The sequence below is a fragment of the Solanum dulcamara genome, chromosome 10 (genome assembly GCF_947179165.1).
Source record: "Solanum dulcamara chromosome 10, daSolDulc1.2, whole genome shotgun sequence".
In the NCBI taxonomy this organism is placed as follows: Eukaryota; Viridiplantae; Streptophyta; class Magnoliopsida; order Solanales; family Solanaceae; genus Solanum; species Solanum dulcamara.
The window spans coordinates 48,610,508-48,616,507 of NC_077246.1; positions in this window are offsets into that span (position 1 = coordinate 48,610,508).

The following is a 6,000-nucleotide window of genomic DNA, read 5'->3' on the forward strand; positions in this document are numbered from 1 at the left end:
TTGGTAGTCCAAACTCATGGCCTTAGGCCCGATAATTCAATCAACAAGCGAAATTAAACTTTAATAGAGCATAAAAATGACACACAACCCAAATGTACCAATAAAAATTCATACAAGATAATTTTCACACCATCTAGGAGTAGTCTAAGGATCTAAGCAACAATCCTGCAAAAAGTCACCCTAAACTAAGGGTCAGAGGCTAAAACACCAAACTAAATAACCCGAAATGGCCAGAATCTCACTAAAGATCAAACATACCTAGTCCTAACACCATCCTAACCATCTAGCTACTCAAATATATACATAAACAACTAAGACAAGTCTATAAAGGTAAGCCATAACCTACCTCAAAGTCGAAATCGCACTAGAACCTTTATTCTTGTGCCTTTTCTTTACGGAGAACCTCGGATTGTTGCCAAGCTATCAAAAATGGAGCGAGGAAGTAAAAACGAATCAAACAATACCCATATTACAAATTTACAAATTTGGAATAAAAATAGTCTAAAATTGGACCTTGGGACCCGCACCCGGTATTGTTAAAATGACTCCATCACAAGGTTCCAATTAGCTCAAGGAATTTATGCTCCAAGAACGAGCACGATCCGAGATAAAATTCACACCAAGCAGTTGCACTATTTAAGAGAATCAAAAGAATCAAAAACTAAAATTAAGAAGGGATAAGAAAATTTACCAAGAGAAATGGAAGATTCAACGCCCCAAAATGTACCCACGCGAATTTCCAACACCCTCCAACAAGAATCACCAAAATTGGTCAAGAGATTCTCTCAAAATCGGAGTATTTGTCACTTTCATAATGAAAAATTGCATGAAGGATCGGGCTTAAAAAATTCACTAGAAACAACAAAATTGCTCTTCGCAACTGTGAGACCCAGGTCTGCGATCACGAACACTAATCAAATTAGTCATCCTGATCACGGTAGTCACCTCGTGATTGCGATGATCAAAGGTCCCCTACTTCATGATCGCGGCCCCTGGCTTGCGATTGTGAAGAGGAAACTGAGTTGCACAAGCTGTTCAGCAAGTGCTGAATTTTGAGGGACTTGAAATTCCTCCGATGAAGGTTCGGAATTCGTTCGGAACCCCTTGAAACCAAATGGACTATGCTACCCTACTAGAAATAACATTTCGAACTTAATGTAATCAAAGAAATGACCAACAAAGATCGTCTCATCGAAATGTTGACCAAAGTAAACACTTTTCAAAGAAAACACTTAAAATGCACAAACGACCTAAAACTCATTATGAGCACCTTGAGAACCAAAACAAAGTTTGTTCTAGACCAAAGTTTGGGAGCTAACCGCGCTGTCCGAATTTCAATCTAAGTAACCTTTCCAAAACTGTTGACCGAAGTTGAACTTTGGATAAAACTCTAAAGCTAAAATGCCTAATCACACAAATTTAAAAGGAAATCCCCAAAACCAAAACGTACATTCATCCTAGACAAAAATGACCCTTCCAGAGCTAATGGAATCGATGGAATTGTCATCTGACATCAGAATCTCTAATTATTGACTAAAGTCAACTATTTCAAGCCTTAAGCCTTAAAATGGCCAAACCACCAGAAAACTCAAGCGAACACCTCGGGGAGTGCCACCCATCCCAAAACTATATAAATGCTACAACGAAACTACATGAAGGGGTAAAATGGTAAAAATATGCAAAATCACACAAATGACCTCGAAGGTCATTACATATTATTGACAATATACAACACATTCAGTAAATATGGTTTCAACCTGCCATTGATGACTGACTTTATATACAACTTTGGTTCATCAAGTCATCAATCCCAATACCAAAATTTACATTCGATTGAAACAGCTACTTAGATCCTAAATCAACTTTTCCAAGATTTCTCAATATAACTTGACATAAAATCATATATTTTTCACCATTTTCATCTATCTCGAACATCATATTAATACACACACAATAAATAACATGTACCAAAGATGATTAATGAACATGTGGAATAAATTAAGAAAACACCAAAAGTAATCACTTCAAGAGCTAGCAATGCGTATCTATTTTTGAGGTAAGCAAAAAATGAGGCAAGTATATACCAATACCACTAGGAAGAACCGGGTACAATCCTAGGTATTTCAAGGCCGCGACATATAATGCTCTCTGTGGGCTAGGTGTAATAATCATGGCCAATGTTATTGGTTCAGAACCATGGAAATTTCAAGAAGAGAGTTGGAAGCCGAAGATGTTTGCATTCCATAAGATGGATCGTAGGTGAATTTTGAGAAAAATGTGATGGGTGTGCTGGTATCAGTTATCGTGAAGGCAAGCAAGTAAGGAGTAAAATTATGAAAGTATTTAATTTTGGACAGATTTTCAATAATAATCAAAATTAGTGTAATTTACCTTGTCGATAGACTCCCTACCTTCCCTAGTTTCTATTACTATTAATTCGAATTAAACCAATAATGCATCAACCTTTACTCTCTTAAAGAGCAGGAGGTTTAACCGACAGTGTCCGAAAGATTTTTTGTTCCGCAAAACTAGACCGTTAGTTTTTCTCAATTTTTATTTTTAATCGACATCCATCCATCAATTTTGACCTTCATGTTTGACCTTTATTAGTGATGTGTAACTTGCAATATCATGAAGTCAAGTTCTCTTAAGTGAATGGTCCCCTAAATAAGTGAATATCATCACGCAACTTGGTTAGTGTATGGGTGTATGCTTTACTAATCCTTAAAAGTGATCCCATATTACCTTAATCCATTCAAGCTATTAGATGAGGGTTGATAGCCTCAAATCTCCATTGTATTATATCTTTTCCCATTTGTTACCTCCTTGGTCTACCAAGTAAGAATAAGGAGAGTTCAAACATTTGCAACCATTAAAAAGCAATCAAAGCGAAGGAAAAAAATACATGCATGCATACTATTTAAGAATTACTATTTACTAGGTCTACAACATTAATTCTTCATGGTTTCCACTACCCTTGTTGTAGAATTGGCTAATCATAATTGTTTGATCACAATTCATAATAATTTAGTTAAAATAAATCATGCATTTACAAGAATAAGTATGAAAATTTGAAATATTGAATTGAACAGCAAAATCGAAATCAACGAACAAAAGTATAATATAGAATTCCACAAATTCAAGAATTAAACCAAAAGTAGTTTGTGCTTAATTCTAAAACTCCAAAACATGCATATTAAAATAAATAATACCTAAAAAGCATATTTATAGACATCTAATCTTAAATAAAACAAATCTAGGAAAAGTAGGATTTCGGTAGCATTTACAACTCAGGACCTACGTATCGTCAAACATCCTACAAATCGTGGAGTCCATTCATAGCAATCAATATTTAGTATCTTCAGGACATCTTCTATGTAATGGACCTACAAGTCATAGGTACATCTACGGCTCATCCTGTTCATTTGTGGTCTGAGTCCTCTATTTTCACCTCTCTAAATCTTATCTATGAGTGTTTTCCTACAGCTCGTAGCTCCATTCGTAACTCAGACTTAAATTTAATTCCTATGACTTCTCACCTATGATTTCCACCTACGATTCATGGAAAGGACATGACTCGTAGGTTGTCTTGTAGATGGACAAATCTTCACTGCCAACATTGTTTTCTTCTTCTCCGTAGCTGAAACCTATTTACTTATAAATCAATGACAAAACACGATCAAATCTACTAAAAAATGCTTAAAAGAATTTCAAAATCTCAAGTCTAAAGCATTTCAAGTATCGTAAATCCACAATACATCAACACCCTCAACTTAAAATCGTTGCTTGTCCTCAAGCGACACTAGTATCACATAACGACACTTATGCTAAACACAATCAAGAACCTATGACAATCATGTGGCATTATACAATCATGACACCCTCTATTTTTCATCCAACAAAAGAATGCAGTCATTCTTTTCTTATACCCAAAGATATAAGATTACATACACAAAAAACAATCACCAAGAAAATACATTCTCGACAGTGCTACTTGTGGCCTCACAGAAAAAGAAATCCCATTTTTCACATACATCAAGATTTTCCTCAACGATGGGGACTATGTATATACTCATGTTCACAAAAGAAATTTGAACCATGTATGCACAATACGATAGGCTTGCCCTTATTTTCAATACTTAGACTCTCGAATAATTGAATTAGGATCACGATAGGACTTTTTAGCTTGTAACGTAGTCTCGAGATAGGTGTGGTATATTTGAATGATAGTGAATTTTTCCCTACTTGAAACTACCTTAGATTATCTTCATTCTTTGCAACCAATACTCATTTGACTCCTTGCTTTCCCTTCCTCTTAATCTTTCATCAATGTTCGGGTGTGGCATTAATTTTCTCTTGTTCTTCTTATAGTATTTCTCTTTTTATCTTCTTTCTTTTCCTCTTTATTTTTTCTCTTCGCGGACACACCCATTTATTTTTCTTTTTCTCATTACTCTATTCTTTTCATACCCCTTTATTTTTTTGTTTTCCTCTATAGTAGCCACCCTCAACTTAGACATCTATCCTGAGTTGAGGTGCACAATGTCCAAGGAGGGATCAGGGCAAAAATATAGGCCAACAATGAATGACAGGGAAGGTGAATTAGTAATTGAAATAAAAGTCAATTTTAGGCTTAAAATTTTTGGATCGAGTGATAACATTTACTTGGTTAGTTGTTTTTAGGCTAAGCGGACTATTTTCAAGAATGGCCTATAATTCTTTCCTAATCACAAGTTATATGATAGCTTAGATAATGTGGCCAGTTCTGGATTGGCATAAACAATAAGAATGAAATGATAACCTCACACACACGACACCATGTTACACTATCAATTATTGAATCTATCCAGTTTATATGTCAGTTTAAGTCATGCTTATCCTATCGGTCTATGTCATGTCATATAAAGATCTCACATAGTCAATTTATAAAAGAAACAAATACAACACATCAAAATTTTGGAGGGGTCCTATTTTTCAATTCAAACATTAGCCATCATGCCATATTTTCCTAAACTTCTTTCACATTCACAGATTACATCCTAAACATGCCCGTTAAAAAAAAACAAAAAGATCCTTAGAGAAAGAATACAAGTAAGAAACCCCATGGACACATACTAGTGTTTGGACTACTTAGACTTTGTTGAGCCACTCTTAAACACAATACGATAAAATTATCCCACCCTCTCTCAAAAATATGCGCATTGGCCTCAATGTACTATATGGAAAGCATAAAACAGAGAGTAAAGAGAGAAGAACTTGTGGCGCCTAAGCGTCGGTGCCGATATAGTGGTGGACGGGTCCATTAGTGTGGTACCCGGTCTAATAATAGGTGTCTCGAAATCAGACCGTGGGATGCCATCATTAGCTCTTATTGAACTGGAGGTTCCAATACCCTTCTGCCTCTCTCTGTCCATAAGAAGCTTCTTAGATAGTACGGATGCATGTCTGGCTGCCTCAATTTCCAATGCTCTTTCTTGCTTTCCTGCAACTTAGATCCCTCTAAAGTGTCATCATCAGTATGCAACCTTTTCTAAGGGAAGTGGTGATGGTGTGATAGCTAAGAGTGATATCATAATAGAGTTGATCTAACTTCGCTCGGAAACTCTATATGTCTGGACTCAAGGTGGTCTTCGTGCTTACCAACATCCTATGCTCAAATGAATGTATCATATCATGTACGACCCAAGATACCCAATTGATAACTGTCTGCACTGTGGCCACTACTCACTCTGTAAAATCAACCACCGCATTAGAAATTGTCGTCTAAACCCAAGGTCGAATCTACTGTATTAACTGAGTCAATTGAGACTCAGTCTCAGTCTGTCTCTAAACAAAATTCTAAAACACCTTGGCTAAAATTGTGACCAAACCCTCTTGGTGTTGATGTGGCATACTAGCATGAGAGGTTTGGAAGTAGTAGTGTCAGCCTCAAATGACTCCATAGGTGGGGTATCCCTCTTCAGAACAACTGCCTCACCTCCTTGTGTTGCAGCCTAGTCC